This window comes from Pelodiscus sinensis, chromosome 27, assembly GCF_049634645.1.
Source record: "Pelodiscus sinensis isolate JC-2024 chromosome 27, ASM4963464v1, whole genome shotgun sequence".
NCBI lineage: Eukaryota > Metazoa > Chordata > Testudines > Trionychidae > Pelodiscus > Pelodiscus sinensis.
The window spans coordinates 4,030,663-4,044,794 of NC_134737.1; the positions used below are offsets into that span (position 1 = coordinate 4,030,663).

General features: G+C 53.5%; 1 long non-coding RNA gene across 2 annotated transcripts in view; it reads left to right on the forward strand.

Moving 5' to 3' along the window:
- Window positions 1-14,132, forward strand: part of LOC142820906 (uncharacterized) — a 99,299-nt gene that overhangs the window by 35,733 nt on the left and 49,434 nt on the right. The window lies entirely within an intron of this gene.

A 14,132-nucleotide genomic window follows, 5' to 3' on the forward strand; every position in this document is an offset into this window, starting at 1 on the left:
TCCATGCTGGTCCGCCCGCTGAGGTAGCCGGCTGGGATCCCTGCATCCATTTTTCGTGCTGGGCCGATAGCTCCTGGACTAGGAGTCTCTGCTGGTCTTGAAACTGGCTCGCCAGCTGCTGCATCAGTTGGGACTGCTGCTGTTGTTGCTGACGTTGGGTGTCCCTTACCCAATCCAATAGTTGCTGGGCGTCCATCGTGTGCTCCCGCAGCGGTTGCTCCCTAGGTGTGGAGCACATCTTACCCTACCCGCTGAGCGCCCAGTGGGGTCGATGCCCACATTCTCCACCACGTGTGGGGGTTTCCGGGTGCGATCACCCCCTCTTGGGCCAAGAGGGGGGTCAGCGAACCCTCGTGTCCCCCTTTTTGGGCCTAGTCGGCCTCGGAGCCCCCAACTGGGAACCCCCGGTAACGGGTGCGATCACCCCCTCCCAAGGGGAGGGGGGGGGTCAGCGAACCCGGCGACAGTCACCAGCCCGAGCGGGGTGGGGCAGCCGGCCCCTGGTCCAACGTTTCCCCTCGTGGGGTCGTAACTCACTGCGGCTCTCTGCGCCAGCCGCGGGGAGTGGGATACTCCCGTCGGGGAGGGAGGGGGACCCGGTCCCGCCCTCTCTCCGGGTCCCAGCCCGGGGCCCTGGGCGCCGGGGCTTGCTAATGCCCCGACGCGGTGGACGAGGGAGCTAATCCCTCCGAAACTCGTCCACCCACGGTCGCCAAAAGCGCCCTGCCCCGAACTCCTTCCTCCCCCCGGGCGGTGCCCGCCAATCGGGCCCGCCGCCTTCCCACCTACCCTGGTTCGGGGTCTCGTGGGGTCTCGCTTCCCGACGTATCCTCGGGGGATCGCTCTGAGGCGCCGTTCCGTCTGCGCGCGTCCCGCTCCTGCTGGGCGCGGCGCGGTGGGGTACGCCCCTCGTCGGCCGACGGGCTGAGGGACCGCCAGGGGCAGTGGCTGTCACGAAGCCCCCGGGCCCAGCGCCGGGCTGGTAGCCGCGGGGTGTGCCGCCCGGGCTCCGTCCTGCCTCCGGCTCGGTTCCTCTGCTCCTGCCGGGAGCCTGCCTCCTCCTGTGCCGGCGGCCGGCCCTTTTGAGCTGGCCCGCTGTATTCACCGCTCCTGGGGACTCCTCCCCTTCCGGGCACGCCGCTGTGCAGCGTCCTGCCGCCCAGCTGATCCGCCCCCGTCCCCGTCCCCGCCGTCCGGCGGCGTGGGGAAGGAGCCGGCACGGCGCAGCCGGCGCAGGCGCGGGGGGAGTTCCCCCGCCCGCCGCCGCCCGAGCTGGGGAAACGCCGGAGAACCGGTTCCCCGGCGGCAACCTCCGGGGGATCGGGGTTCTGGCCGTCCCGCCCCCCGATCAGTGACAAGCTGTCACACACCCCCCCCCTAAGGGCGGGGTCCCCCTCGCCCTCCACGGGTTCGAATACCCGCGAGAAAAAGTCGGCATTTTGGTGGGATTTGCCCGCTCGATACTCTACGTCAAAGCAGTAGGGCTGTAATGCCAAGTACCAGCGTGTTAGGCGCGGGTTCGAATTTTTCATAGAGTTTAACCATACAAGCGGGGCGTGGTCCGTGATTAATTTGAATTTATTGCCCCATAAAGTAATACCTTAGGGTCTCAATGGCCCATTTCACTGCCAAGGCCTCCTTTTCGATTGTTGCATAATTTCTTTCCCGCGGTAGGAGCTTCCGGCTCAGATAAAGGACCGGGTGTTCTTCTCCCTCGTGGTCCTGGGCCAGCACGGCTCCTATACCGCATTCGGATGCATCTGTATATAGAGAAAATAGTTTTTCAAAGTCAGGTTGCCTCAACACCGGGGCTTGGACTAACCTGCGCTTTAATTCTCGGAAGGCCTGATCGGCTTGGGCTGTCCACTGGACTTTGTTGGGGTGCACGTCTTTAGTCAGTTCGGTCAGGGGGGCTGCGATTGTGGCAAAATCTGGGACGAATCGGCGGTAATATCCCGCCAGTCCCAGGAACCCCCGTACCTGTCTCTTCGTTGCTGGAAGTGGGTAGCTCCGAAGGGCTTCCACTTTGTCCAGTAAGGGTTTTAGGCGTCGTCCTCCCACGGTATAACCGAGGTACGACACCTCGCGTTGGGCGAGGTGGCACTTTTTGGGGTTCGCCGTGAGGCCGGCCTCCTGCAGCGCCCGCATTACTGCCTCCAGGTGCCGGAGGTGGTCTGGCCACGTCATGCTATACACGGCGATGTCGTCAATATACGCCGCCGCGTACCCTTTCAGGGGCCTCAGTACCTGGTCCATAGCCCGCTGGAAGGTCGCGGCTGCCCCGTGGAGTCCGAATGGCATACGGGGGAACTGGAACAGCCCGAAGGGGGTTGCGAACGCGGTCTTTTTCCTGTCCTGGGGGTCCAGCGGGATCTGCCAATAACCCTTAGATAAATCCAAGGTGGAAATGTACCGCGCTCTCCCCAGGCATTCCAGTAACTCCTCCACTCGTGGCATGGGGTATGCGTCAAATTGTGAGATGCCATTAACTTTCCGGAAGTCGATACAAAATCTCACGCTCCCATCGCGTTTGGGGACCAATACTATGGGGCTGCGCCAATCGCTCCGTGACTCTTCTATCACCCCCCACTGCTTCATTAGCTGTACCTCCTGCCGGACGGTGTCCCATCTCTTCCCCGGAAGGTGCCTGTGTGCTTCCCGGATCGCCCGGCCCGGCTCGGTGTTGATGCGGTGTACTCCTACCTTGGCTGTCCCTGGGGTCGCTGTCAGCACCTGTTGGAAGCGGCGTAGGAGTCCTTCCATCTGTGCCCGTTGGTCTACCGATAACTCCGATCCCACGGTCGGCGCGCCTCCCTCCGTCCGGTCCGCCGGGGAGGGGCCAAGATCCTCCTCCTGCTCCGCGGGCGCCACCAGGAGCCCTTCCCTGGCCACCCACTTCTTGAGCAGGTTCACGTGGTAGACCTGGGTGGCTCTCCGTCGCCCCGTGAGTCGGACCTCGTAGTTCACGTCCCCCACTTTCCGCACTATTTCGTGTGGGCCCTGCCAAGCTGCGAGGAGCTTGGAGTCCCGGGTGGGGAGGAGCAGCAACACTCGGTCTCCGGGCTCGAACTGACGGGTCACCGCCGTGCGATTGTAGTAGTGCGCCTGTCTCGTTTGGGCCCTCAGCAGGTTCCATTTCGCGTAGGCCCCGAGCCGTCGGAGCCTCTCCCGGAGCTGCAGGACATACTGCACGGTGCCCTGGCACCGGGACGACTGCGCCTCCCAGTCCTCCCTCAGGATATCCAAGATCCCTCTAGGTTGGCGCCCGTATAGCAGCTCAAAGGGGGAGAACTCGGTGGACGCCTGGGGCACCTCGCGAACGGCGAACATGAGCGCCGGCAACATCTGGTCCCAGTCTCTCGGGCTGTCCTGGGCCACCCGGCGGAGCATCTCTGTTAAGGTGCGGTTGAACCGCTCCACCAGGCCATCCGTTTGGGGGTGGTACACTGACGTACGCAGGGTTTTGATCCGTAGGAGCGCGCACAATTCCTTCATCAGCTGGGATGTCACGTTGGTCCCTTGGTCCGTCAGTATAGCCTGGGGAAACCCGACCCTCGTGAAGATTTTAATCAATTCCGCGGCTAGGGTGGGGGCCTTGACATTACGGAGCGGGATAGCCTCCGGATACCGAGTGGCGTAGTCCACCACTACTAAAATAAATCGATGGCCCGCCCTGGATGGCTCTAGTGGGCCCACCAAGTCCAGGGCCACCCTCTCAAAGGGGGTCCCTACTACCGGGAGAGGCACCAGGGGGGCCGCGGGGACCCTGCCCGTGGCGACCTTCTGGCAGTTGGGGCATGAGGCGCAGAAGTCCCGAACCGCCCGGTAAACTCCTAGCCAGTAAAACCGGCGGAGCACCCGTGCCAATGTCTTTTCCCGCCCCAGGTGGCCGGCCCAAGGGTTCGCATGTGCCAGGTCCAAAACCTCCCGTCGCCGGGTCTGTGGCACCACCAGTTGTCTATTCTCCCCTTCCCCCTCCCCGCCTGTTACCAGGCGGTACAGCCGGTCCTGGATTACCTGAAAGCGGGGGCCTGGCCGCGGGTCGTCAGTCTCGTCCGGCGCTCCGGCTTGCTCCCACGCGTAGCGCAGGGTCTCATCCGCCCGCTGCTCCTCGAGAAAGTCGGGGTCTTGGCTTCCGACGCCCGCGGTGGGGGCGGGCTCCCCCGAGGCCCTGGGGTGCACATAGGCCTCCGCCGTAGGGGCCCGTCCAGCCGATGGGTCCATCCCCTTCCTGAGGAGTCGCGGGAACCCTGGCCAGTCCCGTCCTATCACCACCGGCAGCGGCAGGTTCGGTGCCTTCCCCACTCGCCATACCCTGGCCACCTGCCCGTCTGCCAGGTGGACCCAGACGGTGGGGTAGGTCCGCACATCTCCGTGTACGCACTTCATCGGGGTAGCTTCCCCGGTGGGCGGTGCCTCCGGGACGAGGTCTTCACGCACCAAAGTGAGGGCGGACCCCGAATCCACAAGGGCCTGGAGGGGCTTCAGCCCCAACCAGATAGTCACCACCGGGCGGGATTGTCCTGCCGGGGTCTCCCTCGGGGCGGGCGCGGACAGTGTGCAGTCCATCATAGGGCAATCTCGCTTTAGGTGCCCCTCTTGCCCGCATTGGTAACAGGCAGTGTGGCCCGCCCCCCCGCCGGCCGTCGCCCCCCAGCTCCCCGTGGCTCCTCCTAGCCTCCCCGGAAGTCTCGCCGGGCCTGGCGGGCCAAGTCGGGGCCAGGCGCCGTCCCATCCCCGTGGGCGGCTTGGGGGGGTCTCTTACCGGCGTCGGGCCTGTTGCGCGTGGTCGCGGGGCCTCCCTCGTCGTGGGGCCGGGCATGGACTCACGGCGCATCCCCACCTCTCCGCCTTCCGCATCGAGGTGCGCCTCCGTCAAGGCGATGGCCGCGGCCAGCGTCCCCGGCTGGTGTCTCCGCACCCACTTCTGAGCGCCCGGAGGAAGGAGGTGGACATACTGCTCGAGCGTTACGAGCTCCGCTACTTCAGGGCCCGAGCGCTGCTCCGGCTCCAGCCACCGCCACGCCCACTCATGGAGGCGCTGCGCGAAGACCCGGGGCCGCTCACCTGGCTTGAACCGCTCATTGCGAAAGCGTTGGCGGTAGGTGTCGTTGTTAATTCCTAACTGGTCCAGGATCGCTTCCTTCACCCGGGCGTACTGCAAGGCCTCTCGGGCCGCCAGGCTCCGGTAGGCCATTTGGGCCGGTCCGGACAGAGAGGGGGCCAGCAGGGTCGCCCAGTGAGCCTCCGGCCACCTCGCCGCCGTGGCCACCCTCTCGAAAGTGGTCAAGTAGGCTTCTGGGTCGTCCCCGGGTCCCATCTTGGTCAGGCGGAGGGGTAGCGCTCCTAGCTCGGGGTTGCAGTCCTCGTTCCTCCATGCTGGTCCGCCCGCTGAGGTAGCCGGCTGGGATCCCTGCATCCATTTTTCGTGCTGGGCCGATAGCTCCTGGACTAGGAGTCTCTGCTGGTCTTGAAACTGGCTCGCCAGCTGCTGCATCAGTTGGGACTGCTGCTGTTGTTGCTGACGTTGGGTGTCCCTTACCCAATCCAATAGTTGCTGGGCGTCCATCGTGTGCTCCCGCAGCGGTTGCTCCCTAGGTGTGGAGCACATCTTACCCTACCCGCTGAGCGCCCAGTGGGGTCGATGCCCACATTCTCCACCACGTGTGGGGGTTTCCGGGTGCGATCACCCCCTCTTGGGCCAAGAGGGGGGTCAGCGAACCCTCGTGTCCCCCTTTTTGGGCCTAGTCGGCCTCGGAGCCCCCAACTGGGAACCCCCGGTAACGGGTGCGATCACCCCCTACCAAGGGGAGGGGGGGGGTCAGCGAACCCGGCGACAGTCACCAGCCCGAGCGGGGTGGGGCAGCCGGCCCCTGGTCCAACGTTTCCCCTCGTGGGGTCGTAACTCACTGCGGCTCTCTGCGCCAGCCGCGGGGAGTGGGATACTCCCGTCGGGGAGGGAGGGGGACCCGGTCCCGCCCTCTCTCCGGGTCCCAGCCCGGGGCCCTGGGCGCCGGGGCTTGCTAACGCCCCGACGCGGTGGACGAGGGAGCTAATCCCTCCGAAACTCGTCCACCCACGGTCGCCAAAAGCGCCCTGCCCCGAACTCCTTCCTCCCCCCGGGCGGTGCCCGCCAATCGGGCCCGCCGCCTTCCCACCTACCCTGGTTCGGGGTCTCGTGGGGTCTCGCTTCCCGACGTATCCTCGGGGGATCGCTCTGAGGCGCCGTTCCGTCTGCGCGCGTCCCGCTCCTGCTGGGCGCGGCGCGGTGGGGTACGCCCCTCGTCGGCCGACGGGCTGAGGGACCGCCAGGGGCAGTGGCTGTCACGAAGCCCCCGGGCCCAGCGCCGGGCTGGTAGCCGCGGGGTGTGCCGCCCGGGCTCCGTCCTGCCTCCGGCTCGGTTCCTCTGCTCCTGCCGGGAGCCTGCCTCCTCCTGTGCCGGCGGCCGGCCCTTTTGAGCTGGCCCGCCGTATTCACCGCTCCTGGGGACTCCTCCCCTTCCGGGCACGCCGCTGTGCGGCGTCCTGCCGCCCAGCTGATCCGCCCCCGTCCCCGTCCCCGCCGTCCGGCGGCGTGGGGAAGGAGCCAGCACGGCGCAGCCGGCGCAGGCGCGGGGGGAGTTCCCCCGCCCGCCGCCGCCCGAGCTGGGGAAACGCCGGAGAACCGGTTCCCCGGCGGCAACCTCCGGGGGATCGGGGTTCTGGCCGTCCCGCCCCCCGATCAGTGACAAGCTGTCACACACCCCCCCCCTAAGGGCGGGGTCCCCCTCGCCCTCCACGGGTTCGAATACCCGCGAGAAAAAGTCGGCATTTTGGTGGGATTTGCCCGCTCGATACTCTACGTCAAAGCAGTAGGGCTGTAATGCCAAGTACCAGCGTGTTAGGCGCGGGTTCGAATTTTTCATAGAGTTTAACCATACAAGCGGGGCGTGGTCCTGCGCCGCGGGGAAGGAGCCGGCACGGCGCAGGTGCGGGGGGAGTTCCCCCGCTCGCTGCCGCCGCCCGAGCTGGGGAAACGCCGGAGAACCGGTTCCCCGGCGGCAACCTCCATCGGGGTTCTGACCGTCCCGCCCCCCGATCAGTGACAAGCTGTCACAGTGACCAAAATGAAACATTTAAATTCAGGTATCCTTGTAGGCTTTTAACCACTGTGGGGTTCCATGCACATCATGCTACTCACTTAAACAGGCTAAACTACAAAGAAGGATAATTAAAAAAGGATAGAAAATAAGACAATCTTATTGTCTCTGTATAAAACCATGGTACACCCACATCTTGAACACTACATATGATTTAGATATTGGCATAGAGAATATGCTTATGGTTGTAGATGTTACAAAGCTGGGAGTGGTTGCAAAGTGCTTTGGGGGGTGGAGTCATAATTCGAAACCATCTGGACAAACTAGAGAAATGGTCTGAAGTAAACAGTATGAAGTTTAATAAGGACAAGTGCAAAGTGCTCGGCTTAGGAAGGAACAATGAGTTTCACACATACAGAATGGGAAGCTTAACTGCACATCCACTAACATGATCTATGCCAGCAATGCCCTACTGCAATATATAATGGACAAACTGGACAGTCCCTGCAGGAAAGAATCAATGGACCCAAATCAGATATCTGTAAAGCGAACATACAGAAACCTGTTGGTGAATGCTTTAATGTGCCTGGTCACTCATTAAGAGATCAAGTTGCTGTTTTGTTAGACCAATTCCAGAAGCCAAATAAATAGGGAAGAGTTGGAACTACAATTCATTCACAAGCTTAATTCTCATGCCACTGGTCTGAATCAAAAGACCGGATGGCTGGGACATTATCAACCAAACAATTAAGATGCCAATGGTTTTTCTGTGTAGAATCTGGTGTTAGTACTCTCCCTCTCTAATTGCGAACTAATGGTTCTTGTCTGCTTCTTTTAACTATCCAGTCTTTAGGTGTTTGCCTGTGACATACTGCTCGGCTTTCTCTGATATTTATATACCCACTGCCTCTTCCCCTCCTCCCATTTTTCCTCTCCTCTCTTCCCCTTCCCCTCTTCCTTACTTTTGGTTCTGGACATCCAACACTCCGGTCATCTGAAGAAGTGGGCTGTGCCCACAAAAGCTCATGATACCATCTACATGTTTTGTTAGTCTCTACAAGATAAACTTAAACAATAAATAGTCTGGTAGCACTTTAAAGACTAACTCAGCTACCCTTCAAAAGAACGGGGAGTATTGTCTAGGAAGGAGTACAAGAGGCCCCTGACTGGCAAAATGATTGGTTCTGGGGGAAGTGTCACAAGTCGGGGGCGTCCTAATTCGAACCCACGTTGACGAAAGGTACTATACACTACCATAAATGTGGGCCGAGTCCATAAGTTGAGGGTTTCCAGCCCCTTCCACACTTGCAAAAATGGTTAAGAGCAGGGGGTTGGAACTCAGGCAGTCACAACTCAGGGGCCTCCTATACTGCAGAAAGGGATCTAGGGGTCATAGTGGACCACAGGCTAAATGTGTCAATGGTGTGACACTGTTGCAAAAAAGCAAACATGATTCTGGGATGCATTAACAGGAGTATTGTGAGCAAGGAATGAGTCATTCTTCGATTCTACTCTGCGCTGATTAGGTCTCAGTTGGAGTATTGTGTCTAGTTCTGGGCATCCTATTTCAAGAAAGATGTGGAAAAATTGGAGAAGGTCCAGAGAAGAGCAGCAAGAATGATTAAAGGTCTAGAGAACATGACCTGTGAAGGAAAGCTGAAAGAATTGGGCTTGTTTAGTTTGGAAAGGAGAAGACAGAGGGGACACAATAGCAGTTTTCAGGTATCTAAAAGGGTGTCACCAGGAGGAGAGGAAAATTATTCTTTTAGCCTCTGAAGATAGGACAAGAAGGAATGAGCTTGAACTGCAGCAAGGGAGGTTAAAGTTGGACATTAGGAAAAACTTCCTAACTGTCCAGTAATTAAACACCGAAATAAATCAGAGGTGTTGTGGAATCTTCATGTCTGGAGATATTTAAGAGCAGGTTGGACAGACACCTGTCAGGGATGGTCTAGACAGTACTGGGTCCTGACATGAGGGCAGGGCACTGGACTTGGAGACCTCGAGAGGTCATCCAGTTCTAGTGTTCTATGATTGTACAAACAAACTTGACTGCCACAAGATTACAAACCTGACTTCCGCAAGTGCTGGAAAATGTGGAATAATGATGGATGGCTATCTGAGTTTTTCCAGCTAATTGAAGGGGAAATTGTATTGCCATCTATGACAGATGCCAGTCAAGTGAGTTTTCCAGATATCAAAGTGCTGGGTAGCACAGCTTGTGAGAGCTTATATATAATATAGTACAATAGTGAGTATGTATTACCTGAATGCCTATATCCTGTGTCTTGTGAATGTGTCCTTTTCTTTTTTGAGAGAAGATACTTACCACTGATCTGCCTCCCTGCAAGGACATTGTCCCCTCCCCCCTCCTCCCCCAATTAGTGTAGGTTAAACTGAATCAAACCAGGCAAAATCTTTCCTGTGCAATTCACAGAATTGAAGCCCTACCTATGCCAGCAAATAAATTGTCTATCGCAATATGAATGAGTTGGGTTTTTTTGTAAACAGACATTAAATAAACATTCTAATCTCTACAAACAGTGTTTATGAACTGAGGGAATGTTGAAACATTCATTTCATCTTGAAAAATTTTATAGGCCGTTTGAAAAGAAGAAATGTATTTGGGATTTTTGAAGTGAATTAAAATTTTATTTCCCAAAATACTCCTTCAGGATCAAGTAAATATAAACCTATTCTAATAGATTATTTTGCTGATGTAGTTTATTTGATTTTAACTTGGGCAATGTAGGTTTGTTTTCGTTTTAGTCTCTCCTTTGGGAATGAAGATCTTTCAGTTAAACCTGACTCAGGTGCATGTAGTAGCAAGCGCATTTCCAGTGTCATATGAGAGCTATTATACCTGCCCTGCTGAGTTCAGGCTGTATTAACTGAAGGTACCTTCCCCTGGGTGACTGCTCTTCACAAATATTAGAAATCAAAATGTGCCATTCCGTGACAAACTGAAGGAGCAATTCAACTAGAGCTGCTTTTAGTCTAATAAACATCCTTTGTATGCAGAGGAGCATTTCTCAGAACAGAAGTAGAGATGGACCCAACATATAAGGATGAAATCCTTGCTCCGTCAAAATGAATTGGAGTTTGGATTCTGACTTGAGAAGGGTTAGAATTTCACTAAAGCCTTGGTTTTCAAAGAGGTTCAGCTCTGGAGTTTGGTTTGGCCCATCATGCTGTGAGGGTTCATCAAGGAAACCAGAAAAGATCTCAGACTTGGAAAGATGTTGGCATCTTGTGTCATTCATGGCTCATAGATTATTACAAGTCAGCTGTCAATGAACAATGGGATAATACTTCAGAGCATCATAGCAGCGTTTCAAGGGTAACTGACATTTGGGGGAGGTTTTGGTGCTATTGGGACTGGGGGTGAGGGCATATTTCTATTAGAGAATCTGCTTTCACTGGCATTGATGAGAAATAAATGACTGCAGCCTCAATGGAGTAGTTTTACATCAGTTTTATGGTTGTACATGAGGAGTATCCAACCCAGAGACAGGAGGGAGGGAAAAAAACCCTGCATTTGGTCTTGGGAAGCGAATGTAGTATTGATTGCCAGATGCTTTCCTCTCAACTACAATATATTAGGCCAAAGACACTTGCATCAGGGCTCTGTACAGCCATGTCTAGATAACTACCAAGAGTTTTTTACCCAGTTGGAAAACAATAATTGTATCAATGAGCAGCCCTGTGGCACCTGAGACTAACAAATTGTATCATGAGCTTTTGTGAGTAAAACCCACATTGGATCAGCTGATTTGTATTGTTACTATTAGCTATGATATCTTATTCAAAACCATCTTCCTTTAGAGCATTAAGGTTACAAATTATTTTCTTTGTGGCGTGGTGGTGGGGTTGGGGGAGGGAGATTAGCAAAATTATAATGTGTCCAAATTATAGTAGACTCTAAGAAGCCTGCTCTAGCTCACCAATAAAATCAACATTATTAATCGCACTCATGAGGCAGTCTACAGCCAAACTCAGGACTGATTCACTCCCGCATGATTGCTTGGTCTGGCAGGGGGGAAAACGTGTAATGTGACATCATCCATCTAAGACACAAGGGGATAGATTTTCTGATTACAAGGTTAAGTGATGCATCAAGATGGAGCACAGCTTGGTCATTGCTAATAATTTAAATTTAGGAAGACTGAGTACTGTGACATTATCTGGATGGCATTAAAGAGTGGCTTTCTGATAACAGCCATTTGTATGTGTCCTTTCTTTTACATAGCTGTATTTATTATCCTGGGAAGGAGAGAAACAGGCTCTGGAAAAAACAATTCAATAAGCTCTTTGGCCCCTAACTCTGATAGTTTGATGGCTGCAGGATCAAGGATTTAATCAGACGATTCAAGTGATCTGTGAGTCTAAATTTTTGCTGTCAGTTTACCAGTGCAACCCCTCCCCCCCAAAAAAATAGATTAATAGGGCATAATAGTGAATTTGGCCCCAAATTTGTAAATCCTGTACTCCTTGCCGCATAGGTTGAATTCCAACATTTGACCATCAGTTTCAGGGCCAACATCTGTTTTGTGATGCCTGTGTAGATTGTAAAGTGCGGACCTAAATCTCCATGGTATGGACCTGCTCATGGGAGATGTTCCACACTCATTTAACTTTCCTGGAAGCTGAGGGTTCTCAACAGCTTCCAGGAGGAGCTGAGCACCTTGAAAGATCAAGCCCTTCTGTCCAGCTTGCTCTTAGTGCTACTGAGAGCAGAATTCCCTTCCTTGCTTTCTTAGGAATAAGTACAGCCGTGCTGCTTCAGTCTGATCCATCTAGTCCAGAATCTTGTCTTCTGCCAATCACCAGTGCTTCAGAGGGAATGGATGGAACAGGCCAATTAAGGGATCCATTTCCTGTTACCCAGTCTCTGCAGCTGGCAGAAGTTTAGGGACACCTGGACTTAGTCTACACTTCAGGGTTTTTGTGCAAGAAGCCTTCTGCAGAAGAGTTCTTGCACAAAAACGTGTGCAAAAGTGCATCCAGATCTCAAAGTGCATTGCAAAAGCAATGTGCTTTTGCACAAGAGAGCGTCCACACTGCATGGATGCTCTTGTACAAGAAAGCTCTGATGGCCATTCTGCAAATGGCCATCAGAGCATCTGTGCTTTTTCTGCTAGGGGTTTATTTCATAAAAACCCCTCAAGCATCCACACTTGACTTTTTGCACAAGAGCTGTAGCGCAAAAAGGAGTTATTCCTTGTGGGGAGGAATAACTCTACAAAAAAAGCCTTCTCTTCTGATTTATTTGCGTGCTTGAGGTGTGGACGCTCTGCTGGTTTTTGCGCAAAAATGGCCGGTTTTGCACAAAAACCTTGTCATGTAGAGTTAGCCCCAGAGTATGAGTAGCAGCCCTGAGCATCTTGGTTAATAACCCTTGATGTCCATCCTCCATAAAGTTCTGACTTCTATGCACCCAGTTGGTTTTGACTTGACAGTATCCATCATCAACATGTTCTATAGATTGACTATTAGGAAGAGATAATTGATTGTTTCATTTTTTTTAAAAAAACTTTCTATCTGTAAACAAGAATCAGGGGCACACAATCAAGTGTTATGAAGGGGTAAATCAGCCATTTTTCCCAGGCTTCTACTTAAAGTCTGTAGGATAAGATCTTAAGCCAGAGATGCTTACTTTACAGCATGGAGATCTTCCTTTTCTTGAACAGGACTCTCTTCTTGTGTTGTATAATACAGCAAGCTATTACATCCTATTTTATTCAGATAAGGCCTTACTGGGGAAAAATATTCACTTAAAATAAACTCCACTGTTCATGACTGCTAAGAGCAAATATGACTTATTCAATCCTATCCAATTCATTTTGTGGTACGGATCTTATTTTTGCAAATGTTCTTCCTGATCCTTGTATCCCTCACTTCAGTGGGGAGAAGCAGAGAGAGTAGGGTCGAGGGGCTTCTCCTGGCACTAATCCTGTTCTATCGCAAACCAGAATGCCCCCAAAAGAGGGGAATAAATTATCTTCATTTCAAGAGACAGACTAGGTTGCAACCCACAGAATGACTTTTAATTTTTTTTGTTTTTCTGCATCAGAAAGTTGACAGATGGCATCCATGAAGACATGACAATGATATGATATGATCAGTTTTGACGTATATTTAACAGATCATAAAACCTGATGTGGCTAGAATAGCACTGGCATTTTAAGCATGCTATGAATCCAATCTCATAAGCCAGCTATAACCACATGCACTGCCCAGGTGAGGCACAGGTGGTTAGAAAACTGGATTAGCATTCCAGAGACCTAGGCTATGTCTAGACTACAGGTAGGGTGGCCAGGTGTCTGGTTTTGAACCAGACAGTCCTGTATTTGAGCTTTCTATTGGGGAAACAAATTGAGAAAATATAAATCGCCAGTATCTTCTAAATAAGATGTAATGTAGACTGTGATGTAATGTTAAGTGTGCCTGGTATTTTCGTTGAAACCATCTGGCAACCCTAACTACAGGTTTTTTCAAAAACCTGTTTTTTTCAAAAAAAACTTCACCTGCGTCTAGACTGCTGTCATGTTCTTTCAAAATTAAATCGAAAGAATGTGGTGGCTTTTTTCAACAGCAGTAAACCTAATTTTACAAGAATAACACCTGTTTTTGAAAGAGCTTTCAAAAAAATGTGTTCTTGAACGCAAACAAAGCTTTTTTTTTTTTTTTTTTTTTTTTGAAAGAGCATCCAGATTGTCTGGGTGTTCTTTCGAAAAAGCAGTTCAACTACACACTAGAAAAGTCTCTAGACTACACACTTTCAAAAGCAGATTGCTTTTTCGAAAAGTGGTGGTTGTCTAAACGATCTCTTTCGAAAGAAGCATGTAGTTTAGACATACCCCTAGTGTGACCCCCATCTCTGAACTTGCATTTCATTAAAGTTGAGAGTCTCTTCTGGACTGATAGTATTTTACTGGGCATCACTTCATCTCTGCTTTAGTGGACCTCTGAAGTGGGGATGATCCTACTAATCTTATTGATGCCATTTGAGATGTTTAGGTACATGGAGCTATTCAACTGCAAAGTATTGAG